Raw genomic sequence first — 27498 nt, forward strand, 5'->3', positions numbered from 1 at the left:
GGTTGTTTCTAGTTTTAGGCTATTACGAATAATGCTGCTTTGGACACTTTTATGCAAGTCTTTTTGTGGACATGTTTTTTTTCAATTCTCTTGGATAAACACTTAGGAGTAAAATTACCAGGTCATAAAATAAGTAATAAAATAAACCTGTGTTTGATTTTATATAAAACTGCCTGTTGAAGGAGGTCATTGAGAGGATGTGACCACCATTTGACCTTGGAGACGCACTCAGGTGACAGGAGACCCCTCACCCCCTCCCCTGCCCACCATTCCTACACCAGGAGCCATTTCAAGGATACAGCCTTGAGAGAGTAACATGTTGTCAGACTGACTATGTGAACAGATCCCGTTAAGTCCTCTATATAAACTTTAAGATTGTGGAAATCTACTCATCTTGTGGTGCCCAAGACTACCTTACATGTAGGTTCCCTTACTTGTTAAAATTGCCGTCTACCAATCTGGAGGGCTCTGCCTCTACCTTTAGTCTCTCCTTGACCTCTGTGTACAGGGGCCAGCTTTGAATTTCACCTGGAAGCTCCCAAGGCTTCAAACCAACACTCACAGATTTCCAAAGTGAGAGTTCATCATCACTAATATTTGGTGTTACCAGTCTTCTTAATTTTGGCCACCCTAGTAAGAACAATGTGAGAATTCACTGGGGACTTAATTTGCATTTCCCTGGAAACTGGTCATGTTGAGTAGATATCATTTGAACAGCCTCTTCAATGAGGTGTCTGTTCAGCAATTTTGCTCATTTTTATTGAGTTGTTCATCTCTTTATTATTGAGCTGCTCTTTATATAATCATTTCAATAAGGTAAAATTCTTCATTTTCTTTCTATTAATATTATACTTAGTGGATTTACTGTCTTCCCTAAGAAATCTTTGCCTACCCCAAGATCATGAAGATATTGCAGAAGCTTTTATTTTCATGTGAGAAGTTTTTTTCCTGTAGAAACTTTATAATTTTAGTTCTAAAGTTAGGTTCATACTTCACTCAAATTACTTTGCAGTGCAGTGTGTGATGAGTATCAAGGTTGACTTTTTCCCAGATGTTTACCAGTTATTTCAGCCCCATTTGATGAAAAAAGTTTTCTTTGCTCATTGAATTAAATTGAACTGGCAACTTTTCAGAAACCAATTGATGTTTGGGTGTCTATTTGTGGCCTTTCCATTCTGTTGCATTAATCTATTTATCTATCCTCATGTCAGTACCACTCTGTCTCAATTACTGTAGCTTTACAGTAATTCCTGCAATCAGATGGTGAAAGTCCTCTAACGTCTTCTCTTACAAGACTCTTCTAGTAATTCTAAATTCTTTTTTTGTTCCTGTATAGAGAGAAAACTGATGATTCAAGACAGAAAATAATTGTTCATGGTATATATATATAAGATTATCCGTATTCCTGGTATTGACTATATTTTCTTATTTGCTGTATTCCTGATACTCTGGCATCTGGGACCTTGCTGATGGGGAGGAGTCACTAATACCAGGTTAGCTAATTCCAAGAGTAAAAGGCTTGCCTGGAAGTGTCTCTTTGACATGAAAACCAATCAATTCAAGTTATTCCTCTATCTGCCTCACTTTATCAGGCTTTTGTTGTCTGGGAACACTATCCCTATACCCTAACCACCCCAAGGCCAGCTACTGGACAACTAGGGGTCCCCCTACCATCCCGGAGCCCACCAAAATTATTCAGTGTCCATTCCCAAACCCACTTAGCTTGCTTACCTTGTCCATTCCTTCCCGTGAAAACCACAATAAAGTATCCTACCCAGCACTTCTTCTCCCCTCCCTCTGTCTGCTCACCTTGCCCTGGTGCTTTCCTGTGTGGCCCCTCATGGCAGTCGGGCCTCCCGTTTGTAGGGGGTTGTGAGTACAATGGAAACTTCTTCCTTCGTGACAATCACTTCTGTGTCTGCATGCCTTACCATACCTGCTCAACACACATCCCAGGTACCATTAACGCAATCACACATCACCAATACTAGGATTTATCATTTTAAAATTTTGTATCAATTTGAGGGTCAAAATTGATGTTTTATTCTCAGTAGTTATCACTTGATTACCCAGGTGTTTTACAGTTTTCTCTGTATGTTTGCTTTTTCATATTTCTTTATTGAAAAAATTTTTCCATGTTCTTTGTTCATTATTTTATTATGTCTTTGTATTATTTTCCCTTTTGCATCAGATGAGAATGCCCAGATCATGCCTAAACTTTCTCAAGTGGTGCCAGAACACAGACTTGCTGGGGTAACAATAAATATTGGAATATGGCAGAAAAACTGCATTTGGAGAACAGATGGAGACGCAAGAGGAGCCAATGTATGAAAGATCGTATATTATGTGCACAGGAAATTGTGTGTGTTTGATGCAATGAAACAGCTGAAGGGATGGGCAGGACTGGAGTGCAGACAAGTTAGTGAGCAGTTATTACCATAGGGAGACAGACTGAGACTTTTAAGGGAAGTATATCCAAGAACAAAAAGAAATGCCATATCAAACAAAGCCAAAATCATGGAAAGGTAACAAAACTGCAAGATGAACACAGAGGCTGGAAAAGGGTACAAAGGGTGATTGGGGTCAGAATAAAGGAACACAAGCCCTAGGATGACCCAAGTGAACCAAGCTGATGGTGACCAAATTTAGACATAGAGTGGACCCAGGTCATTAGGATGGAGATGGACAAATCCAATCTCAGGGGATGATGGAAACAAGGATTATGTACCCAAGAATTAGTCACAGAAATAATATTAATAAACCAGTAATTAATAGAATAGGAGGAAAGTTTGGAGGTGATGAACGTGTGTATGACATAAACCATGGTGCTGGTTTCGTGGGTGTGTGCTAATCTCCAAACTTATCAAGTTGTATGCATTACACACCTACAGCTTTTTTATGTCAATCCTACTTCAATAGAGTTGTTTTTAAAATGAAGAACCAATGTGGTGGGGGGCTGGGGGGCGGGGAAGGATATGAGACAGTTGTTGCGAGAAACAAGAAAAGGGATTGATTAGAATTAAGTAAAAGTGCTATTGAAAACCCAGACAAAGTAGGGATTCACAGATTTGTAATGGAGGCCATCATGCTTTTACAGGATTTTCTACCAACATTCAGAATATCAGGAGTAACAATGAAGAAAGTAGGAAAATAAGTTCCACACTAAAACGTACAGAATGTTCTAACTATTGTAAAGTTTTTTGTCTTTTTTAGCCAACAAGACTGTAAATTCCTGGAAAGTGGGGACCTGGGTTACACAACTTCTCATGCTTTACAGCTCCTTGCTCCAGACCACCTATAGATGAGTGCTTAATATGTAAATATTAGTGAATAGGGTACTGATATTTCTATCCTATCTCTTTAAGTGCAGACTGCAATAGTGTTGAAGATGTCCAATGTCACAAGAAGTTCATGTGTTCATCCCTATCATGTGAACGGAAATATCTTTCCTAATATGTTTGCATACACTGTAATCAAAGTGTTCAAATAATAAAATTCATATAACATAAAACCTCAAATAAAGAGTCAAAAAACTACTCTCTGAATTTCTTTTCTGGTGAAAATGCAGGTCACGATAGACAGCAGGTAGAGGAGGGGTACTAATTCCTTTAGCCCATCATAAATTGGGAAAATAAGAGCCCCAGATGGATGGACAGAGAGACCCAGAGACAGAATAAAAGAGACTCAGAAAAGAGAAGCAGAGGTGAGTATTAATATATGGAGGAAAGGAAACACAGGAAGTAGAAAGCATCCCTGGCACTTGTTTATTATAAAAGTGTGGTCTCCGGGCAGAGACAGAGCTTTAGGATAAACAGGGTGGATTTTAAATCCTGGGAATTGGGGATCTTGAGGTGAGTTCTCACCAATGAGCCATGTGACCAAGACTCAAAGACAATCCAACTCAATAACAGAGTACCAAATACCACAAACAAGAATAAGCTTGCTGTTCTTCTAATTTAAACTACACAATGATTTTTCTTATTTAAAACACATTCCAATTTGGGAGAATCACACTGAAATAGTGTGTGAGGCTTGGATATAAAAGAAGCACTAATGAAATTCATGACGAGCATGAACTACAGTCTAACTTCAGAGGTAAGCTAGACATCACACTCTGAAAAGTATCTCAGGCTCAATAACCTGTCTGGACCACTGCATCATCAGAGGTACTTGAGGTCACATTGTGTACAACCTCTGTGTTTTAGAGACCGTCTCTTCCAGGCCATGGAAACTACAGAGATAAGACTTAACAAATAGGAAACTTCTGGAAGACATTTAACTCCACTCAGCCCTACATACTCCCATTTCACACTCTTCAGGGTCTCTTAAGCAAACTCTCTAATGTAAGAGGAGAGTAGAAAATGAATATATACAAGATCAGTGCACAAAACAGAGGTGGCCAAGGCTTACTTCTATTTGGGATCAAGTTATTATTACAGAAGTTTCAATGTATTATGAGGCCATTTTTAATTAAATGTTTTACAGTAATAATAACTATGCTGTTATAGTTTTTAAATGCCATGTTCTTTATAAACAGCACACGAAGAAATTTTTATGGAGAATTGTCTATATTCTGAGGCAACAATGAAATACAGTATTTGATACTAAACAATTTTTTAAGCTAGTTGTTAATAGATCCTCCTCCTCCTCCTTTCCCTCCCCTCCCCCACTTCCCCTCCTCACATGAATCTCTTTTCTTTGGCAAACAGTAGCAACAACTATTGCAGTGATTTTCAACCCTGGCTTTGCATCAAAATTACCTGCAAAACTTTTTAAAAATATTGATGTCTGGGACTTCTCTGGTGGTGCAGTGTTTGGGGCTCTGCCTGCCATTGCAGGGGACACAGGTTTGAGCCCTGTGTCTGGGAAGATCCCACATGCTGCAGAGCGACTGGGCCCATGCACCACAACTTCTGAGCTCACGTGCCACAACTACTGAAGCCTGCATGCCAAGAGCCCCTGCTCCACAGTAAGAGAAGACACTGCAATGAGAAACCCATGTCCCACAATAAAGAGTAGCCCCTGCTCACCACAACTAGAAAGCCCTCACATAGCAACAAAGACTCAACACAGCCCCAAAAAAAGTATATATATTTTATAAATATATATTATATAAATATGTTAATTACACAATATATAAATCTATACTTATAATATATATTTGATTGATAGATGATGATAGATAGATGATAGATGATAGATAGATAGATAGATAGATAGATAGATAGATAGATAGATAGATAGATGCTGGATCTTTACCCTCAGATATTCTGATTCTGTGGAACTCATGTGGGGCCTAGGAATATTTATACATTCTCCATAGGAGATTCTGAGGCACTGCTAGGGATAAAAACCCCTGTCTTAATTTCCATGCCAAATGATCTATGGATACTTCAACAATTAAAAGCAACAGGGATCCAAATGTTTCACACAGATGTCATTTCAGTTCCAGAAATGAACATAACTGATGTGTATGTAACAGCAGCAGTGACATTCCATGAAAACTCACAAATCCTGAGGCCTGGTTAATGATGAGGCCTCACTGAAAAGACACGATAGCACAATTTGCATCCACTGAGCCAGGAGAGATAACAGCCAGCCTTCTCAAAGTTCCTGACAAAAGTGGCATCATCTAGAGATTTCACTGACCCAAGAGGACTAAGGGTACAATCAAGCTCTCCTCCCTCAGACAATAATTTCTGGAGATTGTACTTGTCTTTCTTTTCTGAGGTTAATGTGAACATTTCCCTGACAACTAGTGTGTTTTCTCTTTATAGACAATGCATGTAATCTTCTTGTTCTTTTTCTTCGAAAACCAAGAAGCCTAGAACCACATTTCCTGTTCAACGTTAGTAACTATGTAAAACACTATGACCTTCATGTTTATACTTTCTTCCCTGCCTTGCATTATTTTATATTTTCTCTCACACAGATCTTGCTTAAAGATTTTCCATTTTAAGTTGCCAATGAAACAATGGACAAAGGATTAATCTCCAAAATATACAAGCAGCTCATGCAGCTTCATACCAAAAAAGCAAATAGCCCAATCCACAAATGGGTGGAAGACCTACATAGACATTTCTCCAAAGAAGACATACAGATGGCCAACAAACACATGAAAAGATGCTCAACATCACTAATCATTAGAGAAATGCAAGTCAAAGCCACAATGAGGTATCACCTCACACCAATCAGAATGGCCATCATCACAAAATCTGGAAACAACAAATGTTGGAGAGGGTGTGGAGAAAAGGGAACTCTCCTGCACTGTTGGTGGGACTGTAAGTTGGTACAGCCACTATGGAAAACAATTTGGAGGTTCCTTAAAAAACTACAAATAGAACTACCATATGACCCAGTAATCCCACTACTGGGCATATACCCAAAGAAAACCATAATCCAAAAAGAAATATATACCGTAATGTTTATTGCAGCACTATTTACAACAGCCAGGACATGGAAGCAACCTAAATGCCCATCAACAAATGAATGGATAAAGAAGATGTGGTATATATATACAATGGAATATTGCTCACCTATAAAAAGGAATGAGATGGAGCTATATGTAATGAGGTGGAGAGACCTAGAGTCTGTCATACAGAGTGAAGTAAGTCAGAAAGAGAAAGACAAATATTGTATGCTAACTCACATATACGGAATCTAAAAATGGTACTGATGAACTCAGTGACAAGACAAGAACAAGGACACAAATGCAGAGAATGGACTGGAGAACTCGAGGTTTGGGGGGACGGGGGTGAAGGGGAAGCTGAGACGAAGCGAGAGAGTAGCACAGACATATATGTACTACCAACTGTAAAATAGATAGCCAGTGGGAAGTTGCTGTATAACAAAGGGAGTTCAACTCGAGGATGGATGATGCCTTAGAGGACTGGGACAGGGAGAGTGGGGGGGAGTCAAGGGAGGGAGGAAATATGGGGATATGTGTATAAATACAGATGATTGAACTCGGTGTAGCTCAATAAAAAATAAATAAATAAATAAATAAATAAATAAATAAAATGGGGGAAAAAAGATTTTCCATTTTACTACATGAATTAGTCTAGTTTTCCATTGAGTCAGTTCAACATGGAAAGTGATGATATGGGAATCATTTCTAAATACTGTTACATAATTAGGAAAATATTTCAATTCTCAGCCAAAGGAATATTGAAAGGTCATCATGATTAGCCTTCCTGCGCCTCTCTGAAAGAAAGCAATTTAGAGGTAAGTTCTGCCATCCAACAATATCATTGTCACCTTCAGAGCTAACCTTGGTGACAGTTCACTCTAAACTCAAATTTCTCCAAATTGGGAATCAGCAGTGATCATCTTCCTTAGTTACACTCAGGAGGCTGGGGGATGAGGGGACAGTCAGTCACCCAGGTGTACACAGAACGAACCACCTAGATGACATCTGTGACTGTAGATACACTGATTTATGCCAGCTTTCCTATTTTCACTTTCTAGAGTAGCAGCTCTTATTTTAATTAAAGGATGCAATTTTTTGATTCATCATTGGCTAGGAAGGAATCTGGTATAGTTTCCGAATAATTATGCTTATAAGAAAGTCTATCAGCTTTCTCCAGAAATTTTTCTAACTCTGTCCAGAACAAAGGTCTCCCAGGCCCTTGTAAAACATTCAATATTTATGAGAAAGAAAGCAAACTTTTTCATTATATTTATTTAAATTGTTCTCAAAGATTTCTAAAGTGATATCACACTGGAGTCTTAGAAAATGCTCTTATTCTCCTGCTATATTGTGATATTGTTGCCAGAAGACTGTGACTAGAAAAGGCCAAATGTTTCTTTCTATTGTTTGGGAATGGGTTTTTACCCATCATTACAATAACACAGAAAAAGTACACAGTAGAGTATTAGTCAGGTAAAACCTCCAGAAATCTAGGACAATTTCATCACTGCCAACCCAAGGCAATATTTCATAAGGTGGAATCTTCTAGATGGGAGGAATAAAACAGAATCTACCATCTTGAATATTCATCTTAGCTAAAGGCAGTGGGGTAAATGTAATGTTTACCCACTGTCTTGTACCTTGTATCCTCAGGTACCTTATTCTATTTAATGAAGATTATTGTTGGAGTTTATGTCTTTTTCAAGAGTTTGAGTAAAAAAACAATTCTAAGTGGGCAGGACAAAACTGCAAGTGATTAGGAGAGCTCCACCAACAGGAAGGACTCTTACAGAGAAAAGGTGAAAGCATAGAAAGTAGATTATTAATGCACTATAGCTTTCAACCTAGTTGGCTCTTTGTAACTGATTGTCTCTAGTTTTCAATTTTGTAAACTTAAGCATATAAGCTTAGATTTTGGGTTATTTATGTTGGCTGCCATGGCATTAGAACATCACAGATCTAACAGCCTCCTTGTTTAATTAATTTAACAGTTCACCCTTTTGGTCATCCTCGCACATGAATGATTGACCAAAACTTTTGGTATTATCACCACTCTCAATCACCACTTGAGTTAAGTTACTCTTGTCTTGTCTTGAAACTTGTAGGCTTTGGTGTCAGGAGATGATGACAGAGTCATGTCCTGTCTCTAGAGCAAGGGCTGCACATTAGAATTACTTTATGAACTCTTAAAAGTCCCAAGACCAAAGCCAGATCCAGACCAGCTGGATCAGAATATCTGGAGGAAATATCTACACATCAAGTTTTAAGTACCCATTAAACAGCCAAATTTGATGTCTAACTTCACCTAAAACCAATTAATTAAATTATTTTTATTATATGTAACTTGAAATCAAGAATCTTATTCAGAATGAATAAAATAATTCAATCATTCAATGATTTTACTTAAAGATCACTCTTAGTAATGTGTGCTCAGTTTTCTACTGATAACTCCTTGTCCTTAATTTTTTCTTCTATCACTCTTTATTGGAGTATAATAACTTTACACTGTTGTGCCAGTTTCCACTATACAACAAAGTGAATCAGCTGTATCTATACATATATCTCCATAGCCCCTCCCTCTTGAGCCTCCCTCCCACCCTCCCTATCCCACCCCTCTAGGTCATCACCAATCATCGAGTTGATCTCCCTTTACATTTGGTACTGTATAAATGTCAATGCTACTCTTTCACTTTGTCCCAACATCTCCTTCTGCCCCATGTCCTCAAGTCTGTTCTTTACATCTGCATCTTTATTCTTCCTCTGCCACTGAGTTCATCAGTACCATGTTTTTAGATTCCACATATATGTGTTAGCACACAGTATTCTTTTTTCTCTTTCTAACTTACTTCACTCTGTATGACACACTCTAAGTCCATTCACCACACTTCAAATAACTCAAATTCATTTCTTTTTAATGGCTGAGTAATATTCCATTGTATATATGTGCCACATCTTCTTTAGCCACTCATCTGTTGATGGGCATTTAGGTTGCTTCCATGTCATGGCTATTGTAAATAATGCTGCAATGAACATTGTGGTACATGTATCTTTTTTTGGGGGGGGGGGTACACCAAGTTCAATCATCTGTTTTTATACACATATCCCCGTATTCCCTCCCTTCCTTGACTCCCCCCCCTCGAGTCCCCCCCACCCTCCCCGCCCGAGTCCTCTAAGGCATCTTCCATCCTTGAGTTGGACTCCCTTTGTTATACAACAACTTCCCACTGACTATTTTACAGTTGGTAGTATATATATGTCTGTGCTACTCTCTCGCTTCGTCTCAGCTTCCCCTTCACCCCCTGCCCCCTCCCATACCTCGAGTTCTCCAGTCCATTCTCTGTATCTGCGTCCTTGTTCTGGTCACTGAGTTCATCAGTACCATTTTTAGATTCCGTATATGTGAGTTAGCATACAATATTTGTCCTTCTCTTTCTGACTTACTTCACTCTGTATGACAGATTGTAGTTCTATCCACCTCATTACATATAGCTCCATCTCATCCCTTTTTATAGCTGAGTAATATTCCATTGTGTATATATGCCACATCTTCTTTATCCATTCATCTGTTGATGGGCATTTAGGTTGCTTCCATGTCCTGGCTATCGTAAATAGTGCTGCAATAAACATTATGGTACAAGTTTCTTTTGGGATTATGGTTTTCTTTGGGTATATGCCCAGGAGTGGGATTACTGGATCATATGGTAGTTCTATTTGTAGTTTTTTAAGGAACCTCCAAATTGTTTTCCATAGTGGCTATGCCAACTTATATTCCCACCAACAGTGCAAGAGAGTTCCCTTTTCTCCACACCCTCTCCAACATTTGTGGTTTCCAGATTTTGTGATGATGGCCATTCTGATCTGTGTGAGGTGATACCTCATTGTGGCTTTGACTTGCATTTCTCTGATGATTAGTGATGTTGAGCATCTTTTCATGTGTTTGTTGGCCATCTGGATTTCTTCTTTGGAGAAATGTCTATTTAGATCTTCTGCCCATTTGTGGATTGGGTTATTTGCTTTTTTGGTATGAAGCTGCATGAGCTGCTTGTATATTTTGGAGGTTAATCCTTTGTCCGTTGTTTCATAGGCAATTATTTTTTCCCATTCTGAGGGTTGCCTTCTAGCCTTGTTTATGGTTTCTTTTGCTGTGCAAAAGCTTTTCAGTTTCATGAGGTCCCATTTGTTTATTCTTGATTTTATTTCCATGATTCTAGGAGGTGGGTCAAAAGGATCTTGCTTTGATGGATGTCATAGAGTGTTCTGCCTATGTTTTCCTCTAGGAGTTTTATAGTGTCTGGCCTTACATGTAGGTCTTTCATCCATTTGGAGTTTATTTTTGTGTATGGTGTTAGGAAGTGTTCTAATTTCATTCTTTTACATGTTGCTGTCCAATTTTCCCAGCACCACTTATTGAAGAGGCTGTCTTTTTTCCATTGTATACTTGTGCCTCCTTTGTCAAAGATAAGGTGCCCATATGTGTTTGGGCTTACTTCTGAGTTCTCTATTCTATTCCATTGATCTTCCTTTCTATTTTTGTGCCAGTACCATACTGTCTTGATCACTATGGCCTTGTAGTATAGTTTGAAGTCAGGAAGCCTGATTCCACCAACTCCATTTTTCCTTCTCAAGATTGCTTTGGCTATTCAGGGTCTTTTGCATTTCCATACAAATCGTAAGATTTCTTGCTCTAGTTCTGTGAAAAATGCCATTGGTAATTTGATCAGAATTGCATTGAATCTGTAAATTGCTTTGGGTAGTACAATCATTTTCATGATGTTGATTCTTCCAATCCAGGAACATGGTATGTCCCTCCATCTGTTTGTGTCATCTTTGATTTCTTTCATCAATGTCTTAAAGTTTTCTGCATACCGATCTTTTGCCTCCTTAGGCAGGTTTATTCCTAGGTATTTTATTCTTTTTGTTGCAATGGTGAATGGGAGAGTTTCCTTAATTCATGTATCTTTTTTAATTATGGTTTTCGCTGGGTACATGCCCAGTAGTGGGATTCCTGGGTCATATGATTGTTCTATTTTTAGTTTTTTGAGGAACCTCCATGCTGTTTTCCATAGTGACTGTATCATTTTACAGTCCCACCAGAAGTGCAGGAGGGTTCCCTTTTCTCCACACCCTCTTCAGCATTTATTGTTCCTAGATTTTTTGATTATGGCCATTCTGACTGGTGTGAGGTGGTAACTCACTGTGGTTTTGATTTGCATTTCTCTAATGATTAGTGATCTTTTCATGTGTTTGCTGGCCATCTGTATGTCTTCTTTGGAGAAATGTCTATTTAAGTCTTCTGCTCATTTTCGGATGGGGTTGTTTGTTCTTCTGATATTGAGCTGCATGAGCTGCTTTTATATTTTGGAGATTAATCCTTTGTCAGTTTTTTCATTGGTAAATATTTTCTCCCATTCCAAGGGTTGATTTTTCATCATATTTATGGTTTCCTTTGCTGTGCAAAAACTTTTGTTTCATTAGGTCCCATTTGTTTATATTTGTTTTCATTTCCTTTACTCTAGGAAATGGGTCAAAAAAGATCTTGCTGTCATTTATGTCATAGAGTGTTCTGCCTATGTTTTCCTCTAAGAGTTTTATAGTGTCAGGTCTTACATTTTGGTCTTTGATCCATTTTGAGTTTATTTTTGTCTATGGTGTTAGGGAATGTTCTAATTTCATTCTTTTACATGTAGCTGTCCAGATTTCCCAGTACCACTTATTGAAGAGGCTGTCTTTTCTCCGTTGTATATTCTTGCCTCCTTTGTTGAAGGTAAGGTAACCATATGAACATGGGTTTATCTCTGCCCTTTCTATCCTGTTCCATTGATCTATAATTCTGTTTTTGTGCCAGTACCACACTGTCTTGATTACTGTAGCTTTGTAGTATAGCCTAAAGTCAGGGAGACTGATTCATCCTGCTCTGTTTTTTCTTCTCAAGATTGCTTTGGCTATTCAGGGTCTTTTGTGTTTCCATATAAATTGTACAATTTTTGTTCTAGTTCTGTGAAAAATGCCATTGATAATTTTATAGGGGATTACATTGAATCTGTAGATTGTCATGGGTAGTATAGTTATTTTCACAATGTTGATTCTTCTAATCCAAGAACATGGTATATCTCTCCATCTGTTTGTGTCATCTTTGATTTCTTTCATCAGTGTCATAATTTTCTGCATAAAGGTCTTTTGCCTCCTTAGGCAGGTTTATTCCTAGGTATTTTATTCTTTTTGTTTCAGTGGTAAATGGGGATGTTTCCTTAATTTCTCTTTGTGATTTTTCATTGTTGGTGTATAGGAATGCAAGAGATTTCTGTGTGTTAATTTTGTATCCTGCAACTTTACCAAATTCTTTGATTAACTCTAGTAGTTTTCTGGTCATATCTTTAGGGTTTTCTATATATAGTATCATGTCATCTGCAAACAGTGAGAGTTTTATTTCTTCTATTCCAATTTGGATTCCTTTTATTTCTTTATCTTCTCTGATTGCTGTCGCTAAAACTTCCAAAACTATGTTGAATAATAGTGGTGAGCATAGGCACCCTTGTCTTGTTTCTGATCTTAGAGGAAACACTTCTGTTTTTCATTATTGAGGATGATGTTGGCTGTGGGTTTGTCATATATGGCCTTCATTATGTTGAGGTAGGTTCCATCCATGCCCACTTTCTGGAGAGTTTTTGTTATAAATGGGTGTTGAATTTTGTCAAAAGCTTTCTTTGCAGAAATCTATTGAGATTATCTTATGGTTTCTATCCTTCAATTTGTTAATATGGTGTTCACAGTGACTGATTTGCATATATTGAAAAATCCTTGCATTCCAGGGATAAACCCCAGCTGATCATGGTGTATGATCCTTTTAATGTACTGATGGATTCTGTTTGCTAGTGTTTTATTGAGAATTTTTGCATCTATATTCATCAGTGATATTGGCCTGTAATTTTCTTTTTTTGTGACATCTTTGTCTGGTTTTGGTATCAGGATGATGGTGGCCTCATAGAATGAGTTTGGCAGTGTTCCTCCCTCTGCTATATTTTGGAAGAGTTTGAGAAGGATAGGTGTTAGCTCTTCTCCAAAAGTTTGCTAGAATTCACCTATGAAGCCATCTGGCCCTGGGATTTTGTTTGTTGGAAGATTTCTAATCCCAGTTTCAATTTCAGTGCTTGTGATTGGTCTGTTCATATTTTCTATTTCTTCCTGGTTCAGTCTTGGAAGGTTGCACTGTTCTAAGAATTTGTCCATTTCTTCCAGGTTTTCCATTTTATTGGCATATTGTTGCTTGTAATAGTCTCTCATGATCCTTTGTATTTTCACAGTGTCAGTTGTTAGTGCTCCTTTTTCATCTCTGATTCTGTTGATTTGAATCTTCTCTCTTTTTTTCCTGATGTGTCTGGCTAATGGTTTATCAATTTTGATTATTGTCTCAAAGATCCAGCTTTTACTTTTATTGATATTTGCTATTGTTTCCTTCATTTCTTTTTTATTTATTTCTGATCTGATGCTTATGATTTCTTTCCTTCTGCTCACTTTGGGATTTTTTGGTTCTTCTTTCTCTAATTGCTTTAGATGTACATTTAGGTTGTTTATACAAGATTTTTCTTGTTTCTTGAGGTAGGATTGTGTTACAATGAACCTCCTTCTTTGCCGAGACCAGCTCGGCGACTTGAGGTGAGTGACGGGTGCTGCAAGCTTGAAGAAAACACAGACACAGACTGAAGAGAAAGATGGGACCAGGGGACTCAAGACCTCTAGGATCAAGAGCCTCACTGATTCATCCCACGTTGCTTTTATTTGGCTAACACTCCCAGGTTAATCCTATAAACAATCATAGGCTTCACATGACTGGGGCAATGATCTTTGTTTGCCTCCTGGGCCTGATTTGAGCAGGTGTGGATCTGAGCTGGGCGTGGAGAGCAAAACAGCCCTGGGGGCAGGAGACCTCTCTCAGATGGATTAGGGGTCTGTGCCCCACCCCTGTTGGCCCCTCTGTGACTGTGCCTGTCTTAGGTTGTTCCTCCCTTGAGGAATCTTACCCATCTCTAGCTAACCAGTCATCCTCCAGGGCCAAACAGGGTGATATAAGGAAGGCTCTATGCCCCACCCTGTTGGCCCCTCTGTGGCTGTGCTTGTCTTAGGTTGTTCCTCCTCTGAGGAATCTTACCTGTCTTTGGCTAACCAGCCATCCTTCAGGGCCAAACAGGGTGATATGAGATGTGCAGTGAGAAAGGGACTGCACCCCTAGAGATGGCCAACCCTCTGCCTATGCCCCCATAGTCTCCACGCCCCGCACCCTCAGCTCCTCCACTGCTCAAGCAGGACATTCTGAACCCCATTGCTCGGCCCACATACTTTAACATTTTCAAGGTTTCAGAAAGGCTCCTGAAGGTCTTCCCACACTTCTTAGAAATGCTTTTACTGCATCCCATAGGTTTTGGGTCATTGTGTTTTCTTTGTCATTTGTTTCTAGGTATTTTTTGATTTCCTCTTTGATTTCTTTAGTGTTCTCTTAGTTATTTAGTATTATGTTGTTTAGCCTCCATGTGTTTGTATTTTTTACAGTTTTTTTTTCCCTGTGATTGATATCTAGTCTCATAGTGATTGTGGTCAGAAAATATGCTTGATACGATTTCAGTTTTCTTAAATTTATTGAGGCTTGTTTTGTGACCCAAGATGTGATCTATCCTGGAGAATGTCCCATGGTGCACTTGAGAAGAAAGTGTATTCTGTTGTTTTTGGATGGAAAGTCCTTGAAATATCAATTAAGTCCATCTGGCCTAATGTGTCATTTGGTACTTGTGCTTCTTTATTTAATTTCTGTTTGGGTGATCTGTCCATTGGTGTAAGTGGTGTGTTAAAGCCCCCTACTATCATTGTGTTACTATTGATTTCCCCTTTTATGGCTGTTAGCATTTGCCTTATATACTGGGGTACTCCTATGTTGTGTGCATAAGTATTTATAATTATTTTACCTTCTTCATGGATTGAGCCCTTTATAATTATGCAGTGTCCTTCCTTGGCTCTTATAATAGTCTTTTTTTTAACGTCTATTTTTTCTGATCTGTGTATTGCTACCCCACCTTTCTTTTGATTTCCATTTGCATGGAATATCTTTTTCCATCCCCTCACTCTCAGTCTGTATGTGTTCCTAGTTCTTAAGTGTGTCTCTTGTAGACAGCATATATATGGGTCTTGCTTTTGTATCCATTCAGCCAATCTGTGTCTTTTGGTTGGAGCATTTAATCCATTCACATTTAAGGTAATTATGGATATGTATGTTCCTATTACCATTTTCTTAAGTGTTTTGGGTTTGTTTTTATAAGTCTTTTTCTTCTCTTATGTTTCCCACTTAGAGAAGTTCCTTTAGCATTTGTTGTAAAGCTGACCTGGTGGTGCTGTATTCTCTTAGTTTTTGCTTGTCTGTAAAGCTTTTAATTTCTCCTTCAAATCTGAATGAGATCCTTGCTGGATAGTTATCTTTGTTGTAGGTTTTCCCCTTTCATCACTTTGAATACATTCCACCACTCCCTTCTAGCCTGCAGAGTTTCTGCTGAAAGATCAGCTGTAAGCTTTATGGGGGTTCCCTTGTATGTTATTTGTTGGTTTTCCTTTACTGCTGTTAATATTTTTTCTTTGCATTTAATTTTTGATAGTTTGGTTAATATCTGTCTCAGCGTGTTTCTCCTTTGGTTTATCTTATATGGGACTCTCTGTGCTTACTAGACTTGATTGACTATTTCTTTTCCCATGTTAGGGAAGTTTTCCACTATAATCTCTTCAAATATTTTCTCAGACCCTTTCTTTTTCTCATCTTCTTCTGGGACCCCTATAATTTGAATGTTGGTGCATTTAATGTTGTCCCAGTGGTCTATGAGACTGTCTTCAATTCTTTTCATTCTTTTTTCCTTATTCTGCTCCATGTCAGTTATTTCCACCATTCTATCTTTCAGGTTACTTATCTGTTCTTCTGTCTTAGTTATTCTGCTCTTCATTCCTTCTAGAGTATTTTTAATTTCAGTTATTGTGTTGTTCATCACTGTTTGTTTGCTCTTTAGTTCTTCTAGCTCCTTGTTAAATATTTCTTTCATTTGCTCCATCTGTGCTTCCATACTATTTCTGAGATCTTAGATCAACTTTACTATCATTATTCTGAATTCTTTTTCAGGTAGACTGCCTATTTCTTCTTCATTTGTTTGGTCTGGTGGGTTTTCACCTTGTTCCTTTATCTTCTGCATCTTCCTCTGTTCTCTCCTTTTGCTTAACTTACTGTAGTTGGAGTTTTCTTCCCTCAGGCTGCATAGTCTTAGTTCTTCTTAATTCTGTTGTCTGCTCCCAGTGGGGAGGTTTGTCCAGTGCCTTGTGTAGGCCTCCTGGTGGGGTAGACTGGGGCCTGTGTTCTTGTGTGTGGAGCTGGATCTTGTCCTTCTGATGTGCAGGGCCATTTCTGGTGGTGTGTTTTGGTCTGTCTATGTGTTTAGTATGACTATAGGCAGACAGTCTGCTAATGGGTGGGGTTATGTTCCTGTCTTGCTAGTTGTTTGGCTTGAGGCATCAAGCACTGCAGCTTGCTGGCCTTTGGATGAAGTTGGACCTTAGTGTTTAGAATGAGACCTCTGGGAGAGCTCTTGCTGATTAATATTCCATGGGATCAGGAGTTCTCTGGTGGTTCAACATCCTGGACTCAGCTCTCCTGCCTCAGAGGTCCAGGTCTGACCCCCAACTGGGGCACCAAGACCCTGGAAGCTGCACAGCACAGAGGAAAAGGAGGAAGAAGAAGAGGAAAAAAAGAAAGGAAGGAAAAGAACAGAGAAAACCCCAAGACAGGTAGTAAAAGCAAAACTAAGCAGTCAAAATCGCACAAACAGATGTATACATTTGCACTCGCAAAAGGAGAAGAAAAGAGAAGAGGAAAAAAAAGAAAAGCAAAAGAGAGGAAACAAAGAAGAGAGCAATCAAACCAATAAACAAATCCACATATGAATATAAACAGTAAAGATTAAACTAACAAATACATAAAACCAGGAACAAGTCAAACAAACCAGAAAGTCCTCCAGTGCTTCTAGGTAGGTCTCTACACCTGCTGCGGGCACTGTGGAGTCAGCTCAGACTCTGATCCACTCTTACTCATGCATGCATTTGCCCCCAAAGTCCACAGTTGCCCCCTAAGTCTACAGCCTTTATTGTGGAAACACTCGTCTATTCAGGGTGATCCACAGATGCAGGGTTGATCAAGCCTATTGTGGGTGTTAAATCTGCTTCTTCTGTGTCTGTTTCCTTTTCTCTTCTTTGGTCCTACAGTCCTCAGGGATCAGTTTTGGTTTTGGTCCTGTCTCTGCATGTGGGTTGCTCTCAGGCGTCACTTCCCCGCCCAGGCAAGAGGGGACGAAAGAGGGTGATTGGGGCTCACTTGCAAATTCCAGCCAGGGGGAGGGAGGGAAAAGGCAGTCTAATTGAAATCTGCAGGAGTGGTTACAGCAGCAGAGAAAATCAGCGTGAGCTTGAGATGTGCTGTGCATTCTCCTGGGGAAGCTGGTCCTGAATGTGGGACCCTTGGCAGTGGCAGGCTGCACCTGCTGCCAAGAGGGTGTGGCCAATGACCTGCCTTGCACACAGGACCCTTGGTGGCTGCAGCAGCAGGCTCTGTGCTCCGTTATAGCAGCCGCAGCTCACAGTGGCACTCATGCCGTCACTGTCCTGCAGCCTCTGAGCATGGAGCAGGAAACTCCTATGGCTCCTCTTGAGCACCCCAAAACAAAGGTCTCCTGCCTCTCCATCAGGCCCAGGGTTTTTGCCAGACTCCCTCCCAGCTAAGTGTGGTGCACTAGCCCCCCCAGGCTGTTTTCACACAGCCAACCCCAGTTCTCTCCTTGGTGTCTGTTCTCTGAAGCCCAAGCCTCGGCGCCCAGCCCACATCTGCCACTGCAGGTGAGCAGACAAGCGTCTCAGGCTGGGAAGTGCTGCATGGCACTGATCCTCTGTGCAGGAATCTTTCTGCTCTGCCCTCTGTGCATCTGTTGTTGCGCTCACCTCGAGGGGTTCTGAAGTTCCCCGTGTCCGTCCCCACCTGTGAGGGGGCTTCTTAGTGTGTGGAAGCTTATCCCCTTTCACAGCTCCCTGCCAGAGGGGCACATCTCCTCGGGATTCCTTTGTCTCTTTTTTTCCCTTTTTTCTTTTGTTCTATCCAGTTACCTGGGGATTTTCTTGCCATTTTGGAAGTCTGAGGTCCCCTGCCAACATTCGGAAGGTGTTCTACAGGAGTTGTTCCACATGTAGATGTATTCTTGATGGATTTGTGGGGAGGAAGGTGATCTCCTTGTCTTACTCCTCTGCCATCTTGCTGTCCAATCTGTCCTTAAATTAATGAGAGATCCCAAATTAGTGTTTTCATGGTAAATTGAGTGAAATTCCATAAAACATTTTATCATTAATTTTATTTGGGATGATTTTTGATAAACATTATACTCAGTTTAAATTTTAGAGTGGAGTATCAGACCAAAATCATTACTCTAAAGGACCACAGACAATCTAAGACAAAATTTGTTTGTAAAATATTTAGAAGGAGGACCTATTTAAAAACACATGATTTATTCAGAATGAAAACACAATGAGCAAATTCAAATGATTCTTGAAAAATAATTTGAAAGAAGAGGAATAATTCTATTTTGCTCAAGAAAATTGGTACATTAGGGGAAAAAAGTCAATGGATAGTAAATTTTGTTTATCTGTCATGTATCAGTTTCAAACAAGGCGAAAACAGGGTTTGCCATTTCCATACCTGATGCTTAAAAAATCTCATTGGTTTATGAATTCATCTGGAAGATAGACAGTGTCATTAGTTTATACAAAATACCTAAAATTCCAGGGATTAGACATAAACTCTTATTTGCACTGTATGTCAACTTAATTTACATTTTCAGAAGGATGAATTGAGGTACACAGATATTAAATGACTCATTTAAGGTCATCCAGTAAATTCGATCTTTGGAAGAGGGAGAAATAAAGTGTAAGTTTACTAATTTAGTATTATAACACTGGCATTGTCTCAGTATCCCAGAATCCCAGTAATTTTCATAATAACCTCTTTTCCATGAGTGCATCGCAGTTTGCGTAAATTATTGTTCAAGACCTTTGCCAGAGTTTTAAATATCTCTTTTTAAAAAGTAAACACTTGTATTTCTTTCAATGTTCTTCTCTTTGAGATTTCCAAAATTAATGGTGAAATTTAGTCTTTTGACATTGGTAAATGGAAACATTCATCCCTGATGGGGAAGAAGACTTCCATATCCAATAAACCCCACAAATTTTTCAAGAACGATTCATGTTTATGGAAAGATCCACATGTAGTGTTCCCAAGTCTGCCTTTCTGAGCCATCTGCTGTGCCTGTCATCAGGCCAGTTGCATAAACCAGCACCTGGCCTTTCCCAAAATTGCCTGTTTTGCATCCATGAATCATATTGCTGACCTCATCAAGTGGTTGGTAACTCTTGCCATCAAAAGTGGAGTTTTCTGACACAGCAATGGTGATATGTGCTGATTATAGAGATTGTATAGGGAAAATGGGCTGCTTATTTTCATGAGAATGCTAGCCTCAAACTTGAATTTCTATAGTAATTTCATGCTTTACTCTTTATGTGCTGCAGAGATGTATTTTAAGATTATTGAAAGACAAAGACCCATGTTACTATCTGAAAAATGGGCTAGTATTTATAGCTGAAACTCCTGATCATAGAGAGTTTAGCTGGTATCTGGCACCGAAAAGACTGGCATTCGTTATTTATTTTATGCCATAATTCCCAAAGGAGCTTTACCAATTACCAGTATTATATCAGTATTTTTCAAAATATGCCAGTCAAGAAGTCAACACCCAAGATTACTTAGCCTTCCCCCTAGTGAGATGATTTACCTGGAACCTCAATGCCGTGCCTTTCTCTAGGCTTGGCAGAACCACCCAAATTCCAGACATAGCCTTCTCATTTCCAGAGATGAGGAGTTATATCTATATGAGGCACCGGTATGGATTCACCAAATGTTACTGGACTCTGAGACTTTCTGGTCTCTGTATTTCTATTCTGTTAAATCCTATTTCCTTGCCTCTTGTCCTAATCACACCACTACCTCCAGATTCCTCCTCCAGGTCCTCACTAGAACTTTCCATGACATCTTTGACTCTGATGTCACCATCCCTTGATTCTGATGTCAGTTTCATCCTCTGAATTCATGATACTTGCTTTTCTCAGATTCAGTGTAACTTACCTTGCTTTCTCCGGCTTTCTTATGCTTTCCTCTCATGTCTCTTCCACAAGCTCTCTGGGCACTGCGTCATTTTGTCCTCACAATATCCACTGCAATCCACCACCCAGAACTGACAGCTGTACGTGAAACACATATATATACAAGCTGAGAATTGTGCATATTTACAAAGTAGGGCAGTGGTGATCCCTTAAAAGACAATAAATGGCCTTTACTTCACATGCTGTTATGAATATCTCTGCAAATAATTAAATGGGCAACTCACTGAGAGACAACTTTAAAAATAATAAATAAATAAAACCCAGAGAGAAAAACAGTGTGTCAAAGACAACAGATGGTCAAATAATACAGCATGTATAAAACATTTGGGTAAAAACCAATTTGCTGAATGGAGTGGATAGGAAAGGCCAAACAAAATACACTAGAGATCTTTGTAAACAAAACAACGTGTGCATTTTTCAGAGAATCATTTCGTTGAAATAGAAGGACGCCCAACCTAGTGATTTTAAACAGAGTTATTTGACTCCTTTTAGAAATAACTTTTACCAAAACCCGATTTTTCCACCATACTCAATCTTTTAATGAATAAAGTAAACCGAAAGCGTTTTAACTGGCGCACTACTCAGTGTGAGCTTCCGTAATTAGTTTCACATGTGATTCTTGTGCAATTACTAAAGAAAAGGAAGAGATATTAAGGTTAACAAAGATTTATCATGTTTTCTCTTTGCTCTCCCAGTGTGTATGCACACACACACAGGCACACATAAACTCTCCAGTCACCCTGGGAATAATAACCAGAGTCATGTGAGTTTACATCCTTTATGGGGGCGAGGGCCAGGGCAGGTTATGCAGCACTTGCGTAAGGAAACCTCAGCTGTGCCTTTATTCTTATGTATCAGGGATGTGAAGGCAAAAATCTCTCCCTCACATCAATCTAGCGTTATAACTTTTGCAGGAAACATAGAACAAGGACAGTCAACCTAAAACTGGAAACACTTACAAGAAACGTGCCTAAGAACATGAGACAGAGTTAAATAAATGCCTAAGCCCAATCTGAGGAAGGACACTCAGTTTTTAAAGGCAGCTACTGACCATCCGCTAGAGATCTGCTGAGATATTTGCTCTCTGACAGCACTGAGGCCACCATTTCCCGAATGTAACAGTAGCAAAGAATACCTCCCTTGTCAAGAGCATGCACTGTAAATTTAGACAGAACTAGTTTCAAATCCCGACCACTTAACTGTCGATGAAGCTCTTTGACTTCAAGCATGTTGCTTAATTCTAAGTCTTAATTTCCTTATCTGAAAAATGCGGATAATAATACCTTCCCCGTAGTTACTGTTACATGGAAAACCCTTGGTTTTGGTGTTTGGCATAAGGTACACGCTCGACGAATGTTAGCTGGAATAGTGAACATGAATAGCAAGAGTAACCTGGTATTCAGAAGCTGTTCCATTGCTTTCTTATCAGATCTCCTTTGGTTCTCCAAGGACCTGATTGTCTCATAATTTGGTAGATCCCAACTTGGGAGTGACAAAAGGGCCTTGTCTAAGAGGCTGTAGGCTGAATTCGTGGAACAGGCTAAGGCAGGTGGCGTTATCCTGATTAGAAAAGGAGAGAGAGTGAAAAACAGACATAAATCTACACCAGGACAAGAGGTACACACACGGCCATGGAAAGCTATAAATGGTTAACTATGTACCATGACATAGTGACTGGTTGAACAGCAACGTGGAACTGAGGTCAAGTTCTAAAGAGAAGGCAGCTTCATGGGTTGGGTCGTTGGGTTTCTGTTTTGTTTTGTTTTTCAATTTTTATTTTATATTGAAATGTAGTTGATTAACAATGTTGCGTTACCTTCAGGTGCACAGCAAAGTGATTCAGTTATACATATACATATATTCATTCTTTTTCAGATTCTTTTCCCATATAGGTTCTTACAGAACATTGAGTTCAGCTGCCTGTGCAGTACAGCATGTCCCTGTTGCTTATCTACTTTATATGTGGTAGTGTGTATATGCCAATCCCAAACTCTTGGCTTGGGTGGTTGTGACGGTTAACTTTGTGTGTCAGCTTGACTAGGCCAAGGGATGCCCAGACAGCTGGTGGAACGTGATTTCTAGGTGTGTCTGTGGAGGTGTTGCCAGAAGAGATTAGCATTCGAATCCATGAACTGAGAAGAACAAAAGGCCCTCCCCAGCGTGGGAAGGCGTCCTCAATCCTTTGGGGCCTGAAGAGAACACAAAGGCAGAGGAAGGCTGAATTTGCTCTCTGCGTGACTGACTGAGTTGGGACATTGATCTTTCCTGCCCTTGGCCCGCCTGGCTCTCAGGCCTTCTAACTCACCTTGTATCTACACCATTGGCCCTCTGACTCTCAGGCCTTTGAACTACACCGCTGGCAATCCTGTGTCTCCAGCTTGCAGGTGGCAAACTGTGTGACTTCTCAGCCTCCATAATCACATGAGCCAATATCTTATAACACAACTCTTTGTGTGTGTGTATGTGTGTGTGTAAGTGTGTGTACTTCCCCTCTTTCTCTCTCTCTCTCTCTTTCCCCCCACCCTTCCTGCCCCATTGATTCTGTTTCTCTGGAGAACACTTACTCACACAGCAATGTATCATATTTTCCCTTATATCTTGTGTTAAAGGATATGTCTTGCACCAAGTGGGGAAGCGGGGGGAGGGGATGTTGGGGTGGGATCAATTGGGAGATTGGGATTGCCATATATACATTACTAGTAAGAAAAAAACACCAAATTGTACACTTTAAATATATGCAGTTTATTGTGTAAAAAAAAAGGATGTTTCTTGGTAGCTCTCCATTTCGACAGAAGAAGAACTAGGTTTAGATGACTTCCTAGAGCAGGAAAACCACGTTAATTATGTGCATCAACATAAGAGATGGGATATTAACACTAAAATTGTCTCATAGATTACGTACCTCCCAGGCTAATGAGCCCACCACAAAGGTAACCCACTAACATGTTTTCTGTATGATACCTCTAGATAGAGGTCAACTGTGTCTCTTGAAGAGATAATTTTTTAAGTTAGTTCCATAACTCTAGGAGCGTAGCAATCACAGTGGAAGAACAGCAGTGAGAAATAGGAAGCCTTTTCCAATAAGGAGAACCAACAACCAGTGACGAGCAGCACCTATGGTCATTGGGAATCTCGCCTGGGGACTCTCCACAGCTCCACAAGCACACGCTGATGGACCACGCCCCCCCTGAGACCATAGCATCACATAAAGTATCCTTTTGGCAACATTACAACCATAGTACCCCTGATTCCATGAGTCCATCATCCTATAAATATTTTCCAAAAGAGACCAAAATGCCAATATAACATAAACCATAACATAAACATAAACCATAATTATAAACATAATTTATAACCTAGTGTCTTATTTCTTAATATTCTGCCATTTTCCATAGCAGAGCCATCTACTCATTGTCACCAGTTTTTCACTTTTATAGATATTGTCTATAAAACACATCTTTGAAACTTAATGACTACATTCTGACATTTATCACCTAGAAGGCATTTGTATCTTCTTCTTGGCTTCTACAGCATATCGCTTTGTGTTCACAGCACCTACAGAGATGAGAAGGAAGACATCTAAAAATATTCACAATTTTATCAAGGTAAACAACAGGAAAATATCCAAAGGACTTATTCAAAAAGAATGCCAAAATTATCAGAGGGAAAAACATTAGTATGTACACACATCTTTGGGCTCCTGGCTTTACACCCGACAGCTTTGTGGGTGGCAGTAGCTTAAAAGAGACCTCCCTGAATAGCTCAATGGCAAATCAATGAACACAAGATCTAATACAGCAAAGATAATGAGTGTTTATATACCCACCAACTGTTCACTTTGTTAAAGGGTCACATTTTCCAATTCTTCTTTAATTCAGTGGGACAGGGAAAAGAGTTTATCTTTGCCTTGTTCCATTTCATGATTACTAAACCATTAATTTATCTTCTTCTTTCAAGTTGCCTTCATTTGATTTCAAATTTACTACTTTCTCCAAATCATCAACTAAACTCCAAGAACTCTTTTGACCCTCTGGGATAGCCTAAGGACTGATTGAAATTTCTCTAGTTCTTCTCAGCCCTGAGTGTCACTTCCCCACTTACCGTTGCATTTATTGATTCATTTACTCAGGTCAGGTATTTACTTCCTACTACCATGGTCAGTATATTTGCTTGCTAGGATTGCATGATAAAGTATTGCAGACTGAGTGAGGTAAACAACCAAAATTTATTTTCTCATACTTCTGGCGGCTAGAAGCCCAATGTCCAGGTGTGAGCAGGGTTGGTTCCTTCTGAGGGCTGCAAGGGAAGGATCTACCCCAGGCATCTCTCCTTGGCTTGTAAATGACACTGTTTCCCTGAGTTTCTTCACATCATCTTCCTTCTCTGTGTGTCTATGTCCACACTTCCCCACTTTATGAAGACATCAGTCGTAGTGATGAGGGGCCCACCCTACTCCACTATAACCTCATCTTCACTAATTACATCTTATTTCCAAATAAAATTCCCAAATAAAATCACATTTTGAGGTCCTGTGGATTAGGACCTCAACATATGAATGTAGGAACAGATAGAGGGAGACAATTTAACTCATATTCACCAGATGTAGTGCCAAATACTGAGGATCAAAGACCCCATGTAACACCACCCTCCCAGCAACCTCACCAGAGGACTTTGCCTCCTGCTTTGTTGTAAAAACAAGGCTCATTCCATGGAAGATCCATCAGCTGTCACCACGTTCACCTCTTTATTATAGATAATTCATCTCGTATTCTTTGTCCCTCCATCCTTCTATAAAGTGAATCCCACCCCAGTCCTAGATTCCAAACTTCCCCAACTCTTCACCACTTATATCTTCTCTCTCTAGCATTTTCACCTTTCCATTGACTCAATTCCTTATGCTCATAAAGAAGCAAAGATTTTTCCACCTTCTAGATACACCAGAAACTAGCCAGAAATAAGGCTCGCAAAGCAGAGACTTCGAAACTGTTTGGATGGTGATCCCATCTTTTTTCTTTCTCAGACAGTGTAAAAATTATTTTGTTCTGTCCTCTACCCTCTTAGGTTCATTGCCTGGGGCCCTCCAAATTTAACTGACAAGAGACAAATTAACAGGAGAAAAGGAACACAAATTTTATTAGTATTTTACATGCATAGGAGTTCACAGAGAATAAGTGAAATCCAAAGAAATATTTAGACTAGAGGTTTACATACCATTTTCCCAAAGGAAAGGGGGTCTGGACTTTGAAGGACACTAGATTGTGGCAAAATGACTAGGAAATACATGGGGGAACTAAGGAGATAAGGGTTATTTAGTAAGATTGCTTATGCAGACCCATCTGTGGCCAAATCTCCATCTCCAGTGATGAGTTACTCTTCTTTTCCTGAAACAGAAGAATAGGATACCTACACAAAGGGAAATTTGTGCCCTGCTTTTAGGCAGAAAAGGGGAGGAAAGAGAATTCTTCCTGAATTTCTTGATTCTCAATTGCTTCAGCTCAAAATAATTCTTACGCTAAACAATCCTTATGCCATTTTGGGGTGGCATGTCCTGATCCCCTTCAGTTTCCACATATTTGATTTTTTGAAAAAGCGATTTTACCTACTGTGTTGGTTTGCCCACATTTTCCACTCTGAATGAATTCCTTCTCAATGTACACCAAGGTATAACTTTTCCAACCTATATCAAGTGCCCCTCAATGATGTGGGCATCGTGTTTTCACGTTTGTCACTCCATGTATTAAATTCATGTCTGAGGCTGTTTCTAATTTTAGAATTTAAATGGTAGATATTTAGAATACACTCCATTAAGATAATTACTCAAATATACTCCAATTTGTCAGGTATGTTTACAAGGGTTTTATCTCTATACAATTATATTTTGCCTTTGTAGATGAAACCCTTCACTGTACTTCTAATTGAAAACTTCTCTTAATAATTGTTTTTAAATGTTGTGGTTGCCAAGGGGAAGAAGGGGTTGTGAGGGAAGGAGTGGGAGTTTGGTATTAACAGATGCAAACCATTATATAGAGAATGGATAAACAACAAGGTTCTATTGTATAGCACAGAGAACTATACTCAGTATTCTGTGACATATCATATTGGAAAAGAATAGGAAAAAGAATACATATATTCTTTTTGAGTCACTTTGCTGTACAGGAGAAGTTAAGACAGCATTGTAAATCAACTGTATTTCTATAAAATTTAAAAAAAATTTAAATGACTCAATTACTACAAAAGAGTACTAAGAAACCGGGAGGCCTCAGAGAACAGCAAATAACACACATTCACAGCCCTGACAAGTAGGAAGAGAACTCAAAAGTGAGAGATGCTTTTGAGGCAATGAAAGAAAAAATTTCATTCATGAGTGAAATTCAAGATAATGGTTGTTTAATAACCAAGTGAGAAATGTATTAAGAGCTGTATCTTAGAACATGATTAACCTAATTTATTATTCAGGCACTAAAAAAGATCAAAATGGGGGAAAAGCTTCCAAAGAAATACTAAACACAACATTCATTCATTTGTTCAACACTCAAAACATGTATTAGGTCTCTGTTACGTCCCACACGTGGTGCTAGGCACCAGAAACATAATATCAAGTAAGAAAGACACAATCTTAATTATTCAATAGAACAGGCTAACAAAGGAAAGTTATACTGCAAAGTGACATACTGTTATAGGGAGGAGAGGTGATGTGGAAATACTCAGCAAGAGTTTCTAACCTCGTATATAGGCCTCTCTCCAATCTTCCTAAAGGAAAATGCCTAAGAGATAAATAGAAATTAGAGCAAATGGAGAGGGAAGAGTGCCCCAGG

This window comes from Hippopotamus amphibius, chromosome 3, assembly GCF_030028045.1.
Source record: "Hippopotamus amphibius kiboko isolate mHipAmp2 chromosome 3, mHipAmp2.hap2, whole genome shotgun sequence".
Classification (NCBI taxonomy): Eukaryota; Metazoa; Chordata; class Mammalia; order Artiodactyla; family Hippopotamidae; genus Hippopotamus; species Hippopotamus amphibius.